The sequence below is a fragment of the Coregonus lavaretus genome (assembly GCF_964263955.1).
Source record: "Coregonus lavaretus genome assembly, chromosome: 6".
NCBI lineage: Eukaryota > Metazoa > Chordata > Actinopteri > Salmoniformes > Salmonidae > Coregonus > Coregonus lavaretus.
In genome coordinates, this window is record NC_139993.1 from 10,648,475 (window position 1) to 10,664,882 (window position 16,408).

The window sequence follows — 16,408 nt, forward strand, 5'->3', positions numbered from 1 at the left end:
TTTTTCCCTCACTGTATGTGAGAATGCTATTCATTGACTACAGCTCAGCGTTCAACACCATAGTGCCCTCAAAGCTCATCACTAAGCTAAAGACCCTGTGACTAAACACCTCCCTCTACAACTGGATCATGGACTTCCTGATGGGCCACCCCCAGGTGGTATGGGTAGGTAACAACACATCCGCCACGCTGATCCTCAACACGGGGGCCCCTCAGGGGTGCATGCTCAGTACCCTCCTGTATTCCCTGTTCACTCATGATTGCATGGCCAGGCACGACTCTAACACCATCATTAAGTTTGCCGATGACAGTGGTAGGCCTGATCACCGACAACGACGAGACAGCCTATAGGGAGTAGGTCAGAGACCTGGCCGTGTGGTGCCAGGACAACAACCTCTCCCTCAACGTGATCAAGACAAAGGAGATGATTGTGGACTACAGGAAAAAGAAGAGGACCGAGCACGCCCCCATTCTCATCAACGGGGCTGTAGTGGAGCAGGTTGAGAGCTTCAAGTTCCTTGGTGTCCACATCACCAACAAACTAACATGGTCCAAGCACACCAAGACAGTCGTGAAGAGGGCACGACAAAACCTACTCCCCCTAAGGAGACTGAAAAGATTTGGCATGGGTCCTCTGATCCTCAAAAGGTTCTACAACTGCACCATCGAGAGCATCATGACTGGTTGCATCACTGCCTGGTATGGCAACTGCTCGGCCTCCGACCGCAAGGCACTACAGAGGGTAGCGCGTACAACCCAGTACATCACTGGGGCTAAGCTTCCTGCCATCCAGGACCTCTATACCAGGCGGTGTCAGAGGAAGGCCCTAAAAATTGTCAAAGACTCCAGCCACCCTAGTCATAGACTGTTCTCTCTGCAACGGCAAGCGGTACCGGAGCGCCAAGTCTAGGTCCAAGAGGCTTCTAAACAGCTTCTACCCCCAAGCCATAAGACTCCTGAACATCTAATCAAATGGCTACCCAGACTATTTGCACCCCTCTTTTATGCTGCTGCTACTCTCTGTTTATTATCTATGCATAGTCACTTTAATAACTCTACCTACATGTACATATTACCTCAATTACCTTGACTAACCGGTGCCCCCGCACATTGACTCGGTACTGGTACCCCCTGTATATAGCCTCACTATTGTTATTTTTACTGCTGCTCTTTAATTTAATATTTGTTACTTTTATTTTATATTATTTTTATAATTTTTTGATATTCTTTCTTAAAACTGCATTGTAGGTTAAGGGCTTGTAAGTAAGCATTTCATTAAGGTCTACACCTGTTGTATTCGGGACACATGTGACAAATACAATTTTATTTTATTTTATTTGATTCCAACATACAATTTTACTATCAACCTTGAAACAAGGTCAAATAACATACTGTATGTCTAATCAAATGTGAAATTCAACTCAACCACACAATATACAGTATATTGAATATAGGATTAAAAAGATTTTGAACCGTTCTACGTGGAATTTTCTACGCAATTTCAACGTATACATACATTACATGACCAAAAGTATGTGGACAACTGCTCATCGAACATCTCATTCCAAAATCATGGGCATTAATATGGAGTTGGTCCCCCCTTTGCTGCTATAACAGCCTCCACCGTTCCTCCGGACCGTACCCCTCCCACTCCACGAGATACTGCAGGCCCCCCACCCGACGCCTCAAATCCAAGATGGAACAGACCGAGTACGCCGGTGCCCCCTCGATGTCCAGTGGGGGCGGAGGAACCTCCCGTACCTCAGACTCCTGGAGTGGACCAGCTATTACCGGCCTGAGGAGAGACACATGGAACGAGGGGTTAATACGGTAATTAAGAGAAAGCTGTAACCTATAACAAACCTTGTTCAATCTCCTCAGGACTTTAAATGGCCCCACAAACCGCTGACCCAGCTTCCGGCAGGGCAGGCGAAGGGGCAGGTTTCGGGTCGAGAGCCAGACCCGGTCCCCCGGTGTATGCCTCAGTGCGGTGGCGATCGGCGCTCGCCTTTTGTCGCCTGATGGCCCGCTGCAGGTGTACATGAGCAGCGTTCCAGGTCTCTTCCGAGCGCCGAAACCACTCATCCACCGCAGGAGCCTCGATTTGGCTCTGATGCCAAGGTGCCAGGACCGGCTGATAACCTAACACACACTGGAAAGTAGTAAGGTTAGTAGAGGAGTGGCGGAGTGAGTTTTGGGCCATCTCTGCCCAGGGGATAAAACCCGACCACTCCCCCTGCCGGTCCTGGCAATAGGACCGCAGAAACCTACCCACATCCTGGTTAACTCTTTCCACCTGCCCATTACTCTCGGGGTGAAAACCTGAGGTAAGGCTAATCGAGACCCCCAGACGTTCCATGAACGCCCTCCTGACCCTTGAGGTGAACTGGGGACCCCGATCCGACACAATATCCTCAGGTACCCCGTAGTGCCGGAAGACGTGTGTAAACAGGGCCTCAGCAGTTTGTAGGGCTGTAGGGAGACCTGGCATAGGAATGAGACGGCAGGACTTGGAAAACCGATCCACAACGACCAGGATCGTGGTGTTCCCTTGTGAGGGGGGAAGGTCCGTCACAAAATCCACCGATAGGTGGGACCATGGCCGTTGTGGAACGGGTAGGGGTTGTAATTTCCCTCTGGGCAGGTGTCTAGGTGCCTTATACTGGGCGCACACCGAGCAGGAGGAAACATAAACCCTCACGTCCTTGGCTAAAGTGGGCCACCAGTACTTCCCACTAAGACAGTGCACTGTTCGACCGATGCCAGGATGACCAGAGGAGGGTGACGTGTGAACCCAATAGATCAATCGATCACGAACCTCGAGCGGCACGTACATCCGACCCTCTGGACACTGGGGGGGGAGTGGGCTCGGTACGTAACGCCCGCTCGATGTCCGCGTCAACCTCCCACACTACTGGTGCCACCAGACACGACGCCGGAAGTATGGGAGTGGGCTCAATGGACCTCTCCTCTGTGTCATATAGTCGGGACAGGGCGTCTGCCTTAGCGTTCTGGGAACCTGGTCTGTAAGTGAGAGTAAACACAAAACGAGTGAAGAACATGGCCCACCTTGCCTGGCGAAGGGTTCAACCTCCTCGCCGCCCGGATGTACTCCAGATTACGATGGTCAGTCAAAATGAGAAAAGGATGTTTAGCCCCCTCAAGCCAATGCCTCCACACTTTCAGAGCTTTAACCACAGCTAACAGCTCCCGGTCCCCCACATCATAGTTGCGCTCCACCGGACTGAGCTTCTTAGAAAAGAAAGCACAGGGGCGGAGTTTTGGTGGCGTACCCGAGCGCTGAGACAGTACAGCTCCAATCCCAGCCTCGGACGCGTCCACCTCAACCTGGAATGCCAAGGAAGGATCCGGATGAGCCAGCACCGGAGCCGAAGGAAACAGGTCCTTGAGATGGCCAAAAGCCCTGTCCGCCTCAGCTGACCACTGTAGACGCACCGTTCCTCCCTTTAGCAAGGAGGTAATGGGAGCCGCTACCTGACCAAAGCCCCGGATAAACCTCCGGTAGTAGTTGGCAAAACCCAAGAATCACTGCACCTCCTTCACCGTGGTTGGAGTCGGCCAATTACGCACGGCCAAAATGCGGTCAATCTCCATCTCCACACCTGACGCGGACAGGCGGTGTCCTAGGAAGGAGATGGACTCTCGGAAGAACAGACATTTCTCCGCCTTCACATACAGGTCATGCTCCAACAGTCGACCAAGCACCTGCCGCACCAGGGACACATGCTCGGCCCGGGTAGCGGAGTATATGAGAATGTCATCAATATACACCACTACACCCTGTCCGTGCAGGTCCCTGAAAATCTCATCAACAAAAGATTGGAAGACTGAAGGACATTCATCAAACCGTATGGCATGACGATGTACTCATAGTGCCCAGAGGTGGTACTAAATGCTGTCTTCCACTCATCTCCCTCCCGGATACGCACCAGGTTGTACGCGCTCCTGAGATCCAATTTTGTGAAGAAGCGCACCCCGTGCAATGACTCCGTCATACTCGCAATCAGAGGTAGTGGATAGCTGTATTTTACAGTGATCTGATTAAGACCATGGTAGTCAATGCACGGGCGTAAGCCACCATACTTCTTCTTCACAAAAAAGAAACCCACAGGGGAAGTGGACGGCCGAATGTATCCTTGTCTCAGAGATTCAGTGACATATGTTTCCATAGCCGCTGTCTCTTCCTGTGACAGAGGATACACGTGACTCCGGGGAAGCGCAGCTGTCATGGGCCTCTCACTCCACCGGGTTACCACCTTAATTTTCTTCCACTCTGCTCACCACTCTCTCTACTCAGCCTAACTAGCTCCACCTGTCCCTGCTCTGCTCTGCTCTAATTACTCTGCCAGCTGCGCTGCATTACCCACTACCTCTCCCAGTATTTAAGGCCCTGTCTTTCAGCTCTCCGGTGTCAGATCGTCTGCAAAGCTCACACCCGGAACCTGTTTGCTCGCGCTTCTGGCTCACCCTGGTTTTGTGACCCCGGACCTGCCTGTTTTTTGGATACTCTTCTGCCTCAGGAGATCCAGACCTGCTTCTGCCATTACGACTCCTGACTACTCTTCAATCCCGGTAACTCTGACCAGCCTTCTGCCTTGCTACTACGTATTTTGGATTTCCCTTGAACTGTACTGCTGCCTTGTTTTCATTCCGCCCTGTTGTGTCTGTGTCTCCCCCCCCCCAGGACTTCTGGACCACCCACCACCGGCTTCATAGGACGCATCGCTGCCACTGGGGGGGGCACAGACCCAGCACATTGGACGGGATCCCTGTTACCCCTGGAGCCTTCATTCACTCCCTACTTCCCTTTTCCCTTAAGTTTAATAAACTTTCTGGTGTGACGCAATTGTGGTCCTCTGGTCGTCTGTCTGAACCGTGACAGTACGATCTGACCATTATGGACTCAGCGCACACTTTCCCCGACATGGAAACCGATGAGCATGAGCAGCAGTTCCAGCAGCAGCAACAACAACTCGCCATGATCATTCAACTCCTCACCAACCTTACCCCAGCCAGTCTGCCCACCAGCCCTGCCCCCGAGTTACCTGCCCCGGTCATTGCAGCCGCTGCTCCGGAACCCAAGATTGGAAACCCCGAACGGTTCAACGGCGATTCAACCCAGGTCCGGCCATTCCTGACTAGCTGCCGACTTCAGTTCTCCTTGCAGCCAAGGACCTTCGCCACGGAGGGGGCTAAAGTTGGGTATGCCATCACTCACCTGACGGGCCGAGCTCGACTCTGGGGAACAGCAGAGTTCGAACGTCAAACCCCCGCATGTGCAACCTTCGACCTGTTTGCTGAGGAGATGCTGAAGGTGTTTGACCTGGATTCACCCACCGCAGAGGCGTCTCGTGAACTGTTCAGTATTCGACAAGGCAGACGTACAGTCGCAGACCATTCCATCGACTTCCGAACCCTGGCTAGACGAAGTTCTTGGAACACACCATCGTTGGTGGACGCGTTCTTCCATAGTTTGGCTGACTATATCAAGGACGAGTTGGTCTCCCATGAACTGCCTTCCACTCTTGATGAAGCCATCGCACTGACTGTCAGGATCGACAGAAGAATACAGACCCGTCGTCGTGAGAGGGGGCGCCAAGGTCCACCTACTACCGGCATTCGGAGAGATCCGACTGGGCTCCTGTCATCTACTGCCACTCACCCAGGTCAGCTTGATCAGTCTGAGCCTATGGAGATTGGGCGAGCCTCTCTCACTCCTGCAGAGCGCCAGCGCCGCTTCACCTCAAACCTCTGCCTCTATTGTGGAGGTGATGGACATCGTGTGGTAACCTGCCCTTTAAAGGGCCGAAGCTCACCGGGCATAGGGGGAGTCCGGTTGAGTTCAATGACCATCCAGTCCTCCGACCGCAAACCCCTGCTGCAAGTTCACCTCCGCCTCTCTGACTCAACTCACACCCTGGCTGCTCTGGTGGATTCTGGCGCCGAAGCCAACATAATGGACATCAAGCTGGCACGCCAACTGGGACTGGAGAACCTCCGTTTGACACCTCCTATTCCTGCCCGGGCACTGGACGGACACTTACTCGGATCGGTCACTCATGTCACGGCCCCGGTCTCGATGGGTCTGTCCGGAAACCATCAAGAAACTATCCAGTTTCACCTGCTCCCCTCTCCAGGCCAACCCCTCATCCTGGGTTACCCATGGCTCCGCCGGCACAACCCTCAGCTCGACTGGGTGACCGGGGTGATCAGGGAGTGGGGAGAGGACTGCCACCGAACCTGCCTGCTTGCTGCCGCACTACCCCCTCGGCCAGTACCTACTAACTCCGCTCCTGACCTCTCCAATGTCCCAGAATGCTACCATGGTCTCAGAGAGGTGTTTAACAAAGCAAGAGCCACATCTCTGCCCCCTCACCGACCGTACGACTGTGCCATCGACCTCCTCCCTGGAACAGCTCCTCCAAAGGGTCGTCTTTATTCGTTGTCTGCTCCTGAAAGAAAGTCCATGGAGGACTACATCAATGGCTCTCTGTCCGCAGGATTAATCCGTTCATCTTCATCTCCTGCTGGTGCTGGCTTCTTCTTTGTGGGGAAGAAGGACGGATCTCTTCGCCCCTGCATCGACTACAGGGGACTCAACGACATCACAGTGAAAAACCGTTACCCTCTGCCTCTGCTCACCTCTGCTTTTGAGTTGCTCCAGGGAGCCACTGTTTTTACCAAGTTGGATCTCAGAAACGCTTACCACCTAGTGCGGATCCGGGAGGGAGATGAATGGAAAACCGCATTCAATACACCAACAGGCCACTACGAGTATCTGGTTATGCCTTTTGGCCTCACCAATGCTCCTGCTGTGTTCCAGGCTCTAGTGAATGATGTACTGCGGGACATGTTAAACAAGTTTGTCTTCGTTTACCTGGATGACATCTTAATCTACTCCAGAAACCTGTCTGAACACACCCGCCATGTCCAGCAAGTCCTTCATCGTCTTCTGGAGAATTCCCTCTACGCCAAGGCAGAGAAATGTGAGTTTCACGTCAAGACAGTGGCCTTCCTGGGGTACATAGTGGCAGAGGGAAGTATCCAAATGGATCCTGCCAAAGTATCAGCAGTCACTTCATGGCCAGTTCCGGAGAACAGAAAGAAGCTGCAACAGTTTCTGGGGTTTGCTAACTTCTATAGGAAGTTTATCCGGAACTACAGTACCGTTGCTGCCCCTCTCACTGCTCTAACCAGCACCAAGCAACCCTTCACCTGGACCCCAGCAGCCGACAAAGCCTTCAGTACCCTCAAGGTGAGGTTCACCTCCGCTCCCATCCTCCAGATGCCTGATGTGGACCGGCAATTCATTGTGGAGGTGGACGCCTCGGATGTGGGAGTTGGTGCTGTGATTTCTCAGTGGGCTGCGGAGGATAGGAAGCTCCATCCCTGTGCCTTTTTCTCACGTCGGTTGTCCCCCTCTGAGTGCAATTACGACATAGGGAACCGTGAGCTGCTGGCTGTGAAGCTTGCCTTGGAGGAGTGGCGTCACTGGCTGGAGGGGTCCACCATTCCATTTCTCGTTTGGACCGATCATAAGAACTTGGAGTACATCCGCACGGCCAAACGGTTGAACTCCAGGCAGTCCCGCTGGGCCCTGTTCTTCACCAGGTTTAATTTCACTCTGTCATACCGGCCTGGATCACGCAACACCAAGCCAGACGCCCTCTCCCGTCAATTCCAGAAGGATGACACCCCCTCCAAGGACCCTGTGTCGATTCTGCCAAGTCCCTGCATCGTTGCAGCTCTGACCTGGGCTGTTGAGGAACAGGTGCTGGAGGCTCTCCGTAACCAGCCAGGTCCCAGCACTTGCCCAGCTGACCGCCTTTTTGTCCCCGAAGACCTGAGGTCCCAGGTCGTTCAGTGGGGACATGACTCCCGCCTAGCTTGTCACCCTGGCTCCACCCGCACTTACAACCTGCTCGCCCAGAGGTTCTGGTGGCCCTCTCTGAGGAAGGATGTACGGGAATTCGTCCAAGCCTGCCCCATCTGCAACCAACACAAGTCGTCCTGCCAGCCCCCAGCCGGATTGCTGCAGCCCCTGCCTGTGCCCAGACGTCCCTGGTCTCACATCGCCCTTGACTTTGTCACGGGGCTGCCCCCTTCAAGTGGCATGACCGTCATTCTCACCATCGTTGACCGTTTCAGCAAGATGGCACACTTCATTCCCCTCCCCAAGCTCCCAACCGCCAAGGAGACCGCCCAGGTGGTCCTGGAACACGTCTTCCGGATCCACGGACTGCCAAAGGATGTAGTTTCTGACCGTGGTCCACAATTCTCCTCCGCTTTTTGGAAGGAGTTCTGTCACCTGCTGGGAGCCACAGTCAGTCTGACTTCCGGATTCCATCCCCAATCCAATGGGCAGTCAGAGCGGGCTAATCAGGAGCTCGAGAAGGCACTGCGATGCATGACTTCACGCAACCCCCACTCCTGGTCGCAGCAATTGACATGGGTGGAGTACGCACACAATTCTCTGACCTGCTCTGCCATCGGTATGTCCCCTTTCCAATGTGTTTATGGATACCAGCCTCCTCTATTTGCCAGCCAGGAAGAGGAGGTTACTTGCCCATCTGCACTTGCTTTTGCCCGTCGATGTCGCCGCACCTGGTCACAAGCCCGAGCCACACTCCTCAGATCCGTTGCCAGCTACACTACCGGGGCCAACCGTCGGAGAATTCCTGCTCCCACCTACCATGTTGGTCAAAGGGTGTGGTTGTCATCGAAGAACCTGCCACTCAGGGTGGAGTCGCAGAAGCTGGCACCTCGGTTCATTGGCCCATTCCCTATCATAAGAGTGATTAGCCCAACTGCTGTCCGGCTCCAACTGCCTAATTCCCTGAGGGTGCACCCCACTTTCCATGTGTCTAAGATTAAGCCCATCCATGAGAGTCCGCTGGTCCCTGCTGCGCCTGGTCCTCCTCCTCCACGGCTCGTCGATGGTGGTCTGGTTTACACCGTCCGCCGCCTGCTTCGGTCCAGACGGAGGGGTAGGGGTCTCCAGTACCTCATTGACTGGGAGGGCTATGGACCTGAGGAAAGGACCTGGGTGCCAGCTAGTCGGATTGTGGATAGGACTCTCATCACCGCTTTCCACCAACGGCATCCTGATCAACCTGCAATCCGTAGGGGCCGCCCCAGAGGGGTCCCTAACCGTCCGGCCCGCTCGGCTTCCTGTCCTGTGCCTGATCCTGTCTCGGGACCTGTCCCATCTCCCGACCACGGCCCTCCGGCTTCCTCCGAGGATGAGGACGTTCACTCGGACCGTTCGGAGGAGTTCTAGCCCTCCTCCGGCTCCCCTCCTCCCGCCCGGCGTGGTGTTGCTCTTGGGACTTCTGGGGCCGTCCCTTGGGGGGGGGGTTCTGTCATGGGCCTCTCACTCCACCGGGTTACCACCTTAATTTTCTTCCACTCTGCTCACCACTCTCTCTACTCAGCCTAACTAGCTCCACCTGTCCCTGCTCTGCTCTGCTCTAATTACTCTGCCAGCTGCGCTGCATTACCCACTACCTCTCCCAGTATTTAAGGCCCTGTCTTTCAGCTCTCCGGTGTCAGATCGTCTGCAAAGCTCACACCCGGAACCTGTTTGCTCGCGCTTCTGGCTCACCCTGGTTTTGTGACCCCGGACCTGCCTGTTTTTTGGATACTCTTCTGCCTCAGGAGATCCAGACCTGCTTCTGCCATTACGACTCCTGACTACTCTTCAATCCCGGTAACTCTGACCAGCCTTCTGCCTTGCTACTACGTATTTTGGATTTCCCTTGAACTGTACTGCTGCCTTGTTTTCATTCCGCCCTGTTGTGTCTGTGTCTCCCCCCCCCAGGACTTCTGGACCACCCACCACCGGCTTCATAGGACGCATCGCTGCCACTGGGGGGGGCACAGACCCAGCACATTGGACGGGATCCCTGTTACCCCTGGAGCCTTCATTCACTCCCTACTTCCCTTTTCCCTTAAGTTTAATAAACTTTCTGGTGTGACGCAATTGTGGTCCTCTGGTCGTCTGTCTGAACCGTGACAGCAGCGCCTACCTGGAGGTTTATCGCACAATCCCCCTGTCGATGGGGTGGTAATTGAGTCGCCTTCTTTTTACAGAAGGCGAGAGCCAAATCGGCATATTCAGGCTGAATGTGCATGGTGGGAACCTGGTTTGGACTTTCCACCGTAGTTGCCCCTATGGAAACACCTCCACACCTCCACAAGCACTGACTTGACCATCCCTTGAGACCCCTCTGTTGCCATGAAATAGTGGGGTCATGAGAAGTTAACCAGGGAAGCCCCAACACCACTGGAAACGCAGGAGAATCAGTCAGATATAGACTAATTGTTTCCTCATGCCCCTCCTGCGTCTTCATCCAGAGTGGCGCTGTGACCTCCCCAATCAGACCTGACCGTAAAGGGCGACTATCTAGGGCATGTATAGGGAAGGGCACAACAACTGGCACAATAGGAATCCCTAACCTACGGGTAAACTGACGATCAATAAAGTTCCCAGCTGCGCCTGAATCTACTAGTGCCTTATGCTGGGAATGAGAAGAAAACTTGGGAAATACAACATCTATACACATATGCGCAACAGGGAGCTCTGGGTGAGTTGGGTGCCTACTCACCTGAAACGGTCCACCAGTGCTCTGCCTACTGCCTCGACTCCTTGAAGGCCCTCCCCTCATAGCAGCACCTCTGAGCTCCATAGGGGTAGTGTCGGAGGTGTTGGGGGATGGAATGGACGGCCCCTGATCCGGACATCCGCGGGTGGCCAACAGGTTATCCAGTCGGATTGACATATCCACCAGTTGGTCCAGGTTTAGGTTGGTGTCCCTGCAGGCCAGTTCCCGACGAACGTCCTCCCTTAAGCTGCAACGGTAGTGGTCGATGAGGGCCCTCTCATTCCATCCTGCGCTGGCAGCCAGAGTCCGAAAGTCCAGTGCAAACTCCTGCGCGCTCCTCTTCCCCTGTCTGAGGTGGAATAGACGCTCACCCGCCGCTCTCCCCTCTGGTGGATGATCGAATACCGCCCTAAAGCGGCGGGTAAACTCAGCATAGCTTACAGCTGCGGCGTCTATACCCCCCCACTCGGCGTTGGCCCACTCCAGCGCTTTACCGGACAGACAGGAGATGAGAGCGGACACGCTCTCGTCTCCCGAGGGACCCGGGTGGATGGTTGCCAGGTAGAGCTCTACCTGGAGCAGAAAACCCTGACACCCGGCGGCTGTACCATCATATGCCCTCAGGAGCGAGAGCCGAATCCCACTGGACCCAGATGGTGAAGAGGTGGACAGCGGTGTTGGTGGTGGTGTAATTGGAGGAGGTATAGGGATACCTCCTCTCTCCCATCGCTCCATGGTATTAGTCACTCGTTCCATCGCGGTGTCCCGAGAGCCTGGATCATGGCCGCTTGTTGTTGGACGCGTTCCTCCATCGATCCGGCTGGCATTGCTGTACCTGCTGACTCCATGTTAAGGTGCGTGTTTCTGTCAAAGCGTCAGTGTAATGCGGTAGGCGAAGTCAGGCGCAGGACACAGAGCTAATCAAAAGGCGTACTTTACTCGTAGGTAAAATAATGAACAACAACCTCCACGCAGGGAGGGAACAAATCCGCACACTAACGACAACCAAAACATGAACAAACACGCACAACACACAGTGTGAGACAGAGGGTTGAATGGGGAAGACATAACTACATGATGGGAAACAGGTGTGACCAATTAAGACAAAACAAGTCGAACATAGATACATGGATCGGTAGTAGCTAGTACTCCGGTGACGACGAACGCCGAAGCCTTCCCGAGCAAGGAGGAGGGGCAGCCTCGGCTGAATCCGTGACATTGAAGTCAGGGTTCTGTGCAGGCAAGTCAAGTTCTTCCACACCGATCTCGACAAACCATTTCTGTATGGACCTCGCTTTGTGCACAGAGGCATTGTCATGCTGAAACAGGAGGGCCTGCCCCAAACTGTTGCCACAAAGTTGGAAGCACAGAATCGTCTAGAATGTCATTGTATGCTGTAGCGTTAAGATTTCCCTTCACTGGAACTAAGGGGCCTAGCCCGAACCATGAAAAACAACCCCAGACCATTATTCCTCCTCCACCAAACTTTACAGTTGGCACAATGCATTGGGGCAGGTAGCGTTCTCCTGGTATCTGCCAAACCCTGATTTGTTCTTCGGACTGCCAGATGGAGAAGCATGATTCACCACTCCAGAGAACGCATTTCCACTGCTCCAGAGTCCAATGGCAGCGAGCTTTACACCACTCAAGCTGATGCTTGGCATTGCGCATGATGATCTTAGGCTTGTGTCCGGCTGCTCAGCCATGGAAATCCATTTCATGAAGTTCCCGACAAACAGTTATTGTGCTGACCTTGCTTCCAGAGGCAGTTTGGAACTCGGTAGTGAGTGTTGCAACTGAGGACAGATTATTTTTATGCGCTACGCGCTTCAGCACTCGGCGGTCCCGTTCTGTGAGCTTGTGTGGCCTACCACTTCGTGGTTGAGCCGTTGTTGCTCCTAGACGTTTCCACTTCAAAATAACAGCACTTACAGTTGAGCGGGGCAGCTCTAGCAGGGCAGAAATTTGACAAACTTACTTGTTGATAAGGTGGCATCCTATGACGGTGCCACATTGAAAGTCACTGAGCTCTTCAGTAAGCCCATTCTACCACCAATATTTGTCTATGGAGATTGCATGGCCATGTGCTCGATTTTATACACCTGTCAGTAACGGGTGTGGCTGAAATAGCCAAATCCACTAATTTGAAGGGTGTCCACACACTTTTGTATATATAATGTAGTTCTGGGACCAGTTTTTCAAAAGTTTTCTATCTGGATTTTGCCTATCGAATACAATAGGTGGAGTATGCATTCTGTGTTTGGCCAAAGTCTTTTGTTGAGGTGGTAGCTTCCCGAGGAGGTCGATGATGGCATTCATGAATCGTTCATCCTCGTTGTCAGCAACATTCTCTCCCTGTTGATCCTCTCTGGCCTCCTCCCCTGGACTTATATGCTTCTTCCTTTTTGCAGGTCTATCTGCCTCAGGTCTCACAGGTTTTGTGGTGTTAGTAGTAGCTCAGGACAAAGGTGACAGAACAATTCAAAAATGGGAATCTGCTGTTTCATTTGGTGGTGTGGTTACTAAATTGGTTGACAATCAAGTAGCTCCATATAAGATAATGAGGATTGTACTTACATACAGATGGTGGAAAGGCTGCTGCAGGTGCTGGCTGGTGAGTGATGGGTTGCTTGTTGAGGTTGGGGTGATTGTCACAAGAGAACCAGGTTCGATCAGGTCGTTGTCTGTGACGATGTCATTATACAGGTCTTCTGTGGTGTCCATCTCCTCTGTCTGGAAATACAACCTTTAAGGTCCAATCATTTGAAAAAACGTAGCAGTATTTAGTAAGGTAACAGTGAGTAATCCACTGCCAATTTTTTGAAGGTGCATGTTCGAGCTGCGTGTCCACAGTAGGTATCCACTGATGACGATAGGGGGCGATGAAAAAACAGAAGCCATTAATTTTCCATGCAGGGAAGCGAAGTGGGCAGGGGACCGTTGGGCAATGTGAGCATGGGCGAGGGAACGTGAACAGGGCGGGATACTCTGCAATATGGTGGCGTGATTGACTAATCGAAGTTCACTATAGCTTCCAGCCCCTGCTGGATTCGGTGTTGATACCTAGCATGCTGTCGGTTTGCTAGCAACCACTTGGCTAGCAACCACATATTGAGCCACTCTGGGCAAAGCTAGCGTGGTTAGACAAATTATCGCTGAAAGTGGATCACATCTGTCAGCTAAGTCACAATGGGACACCGGACTATCACGTGTCTGTGGACTCTGAATTACGCTTATGCTGTGTTCAAGACAACTTGAATTTGCATACGTTTTTTTGCATAGAGCTTCCTATTGGTTGATTCTGATCATTTCCAAGTGGGAAACTCGGACCTCATCTCTCTACAACTAGTTTACTAGTCTCAAATTCCCGAATTCCAAGTTGTCTTGAACACGGTATTAATGTTGTTCCTCAAGTAATGTGTGGTTTACCCCGCAACTCTTATGCCACGTTCAAATGTAGGAGTTTCCGTGTTCCTAATGGTCTTGAACGTGGCATGAGAACGTTCATAGCCATTTTATCATTTGTTGTTTTTTGTTTACATATTTCTAAAATATCATATGAATAAATGCATCACACAATGATTTACTAGAAACTATTGATCTCTTTCCTTCTTGAGGACCGCTTGTTTAATATATTTCCTTTAAACGATTTTTAAAAAATGACCTCTGCTTGTTCCTTTGATTATTATTAGCTAGTCGTGGCTAATGTTAGCTAAAGATTTTAGTAGATGTTCAAAGACAACCGAACCATTGATTATAGTTTTTCCCATAGACTACTTTCAGGGTGAGGAACCATTTAACATGAAGTTGTGAAACACTGAACTGTTTTACTGTATTCGAACATCTGGATGAAAAAAAAAATGTTTGGTTAGGCCTATTTAATTATATATTTTTTATAACTAGGTTATAAATCAAATCAACACATTTTATGTATTTGCTATGTAGGCTAGTCGAAAGCAAGTGTACATTCAAATTAATAAAAGGGGGATTTATTTATCTATATATGACCAATGATGTATCTATGGAAATAATGCATTTGGATTTGTTATTCATACGGTCAGTCAGTGCCACAGACACACAGCCTCTCTGCAGCCACGCCCGAAAACAGCCAATACATGACGACATCATTAAAAACTTTCGCTGTGGATGCTGGGAGATCAATATCCATGGAAGACATTTTGGATTTAAAATGAGCTCGGTCAGTGATTGAAGAAAATAAGCTCAGTTGGAAACACCATTTATCATTGCGGTCGCCCTGATATTTACTTAGAATGTACCGTCAAAGGGTTTGTTTGTCAGTCGTGCGCGATGAAATGGCGTCGTTGTAGTGAAAATTTCCACGCATTTATCCCAAACCATATTGTCGCGCTCATCTGGGAATTCTGTTGGGATAGGTTTGCTGCTGTTGCTGTCTCAGCTGTGTGTGTGTACATCGAGAAGGCTCCTATAGTTCCTGGCTGTCCTACGAGGAATTAACCAATTTAGGTATGTAACCACATACATATAGCAGCATCTGTGTTTTTGTCTCGGCTCACAGAATGTAACACTTTGCATAAGAACGAACACAGAGAGGCAGTGTGATTGTTATTGCTCTATTGAAAACAGTCCGTGTAAAAGCCTATTTTATTTAAACTGAACAAAAATATAAACACAACATGCAACAATTTCAACAATTGTACTGAGTTACAGTTCATATAAGGAAATCAGTAAATTGAAATAAATTGATTAGGCCCTAATCTATGGATTTCACATGACTGGGCAGAGGCGCAGCCATGGGTGGGCCTGGGAAGGAATAGGCCCACCCACTTGGGAGCCAGGCACACCCACTGGGGAGCCAGGCCCAGCCAATCTGAATTAGTTTTTCTCCACAAAAGGGCTTTATTACAGACATAAATACTCCTCAGTTTCATCAGCTGTCCGGGTGGCTGGTCTCAAACAATCCCGCAGGTGAAGAAGCCTGATGTGGAGGTCCTGGGCTGGCGTGGTTACATGTGGTCTGCGGTTGTGAGGCTTGTTAGACGTACTGCCAAATTCTCTAAAACAATGTTGGAGGTGACTTATGTAGAGAAATTAACATTACATTCTCTGGCAAAAGCTCTGGTGGACATTCCTGCAGTCAGCATGCCAATTGCACGCTCCCTCAACTTGAGACATCTGTGGCATTGTGTTGACAAAACTGCACATTTTAGTGGCCTTTTATTGACCCCAGCACAAGGTGCACCTGTGTAATGATCATGCTGTTTAATCAGCTTCTTGATATGCCACACCTGTCAGGTGGATGGATTATCTTGGCAAAGGAGAAATGCTCACTAACAGGGATGTAAACAAATTTGTGCTGAATTTGAGAGAGAGAAGCTTTTTTTGCGTATGGAAAATGTTGGGGATCTTTTATTTCAGCTCATGAAACATGGGACCAACACTTTACATGTTGCATTTTATATTTTTGTTCAGTATAATATTAAAAGGGGCATTGATTTGATGTTCTATATCTTGACAGACTTGTCTGTGTGTATTGTTTCTGTATTTAGTGTGTGTGTTAATGTGTTGTTACTGTATTTAGTGTGTGTAAGAGCAGCCCCCACAGGGCTCTAAAGTGCGACTAATTTGGTCGCATATGAGACAAAAGATTTAGCTGTGGGACCCAATAGTGTGTGATGACCCTCGTCGAGCATCCCATTTGGTTCTTGCACGAACCCTACCAAATGGGCAAAAGAAGCCTATGGCGATATCTGCACCTACTTGGTGGAATCTCCAGTTTAGCATATACTAGTGTCCTAGCTAACT

The 16,408-nt window shown here is 51.1% G+C and overlaps 1 protein-coding gene across 2 annotated transcripts in view; it reads left to right on the top strand.

The window, feature by feature from the left end:
- Positions 1-14,779: 14,779 nt before the first annotated feature.
- The window catches only part of LOC311131279 (kinesin light chain 1-like), a 32,934-nt gene continuing 31,305 nt past the window's right edge, over positions 14,780-16,408 (top strand). The window contains exon 1 of one of the 2 annotated variants that reach the window (XM_084164167.1): positions 14,780-15,109. The gene's annotated coding sequence lies outside the window, so the exon portion shown is untranslated. The remainder of the gene's footprint in view (positions 15,110-16,408) is intronic. The other variant, XM_084164166.1, reaches the window with a different exon arrangement.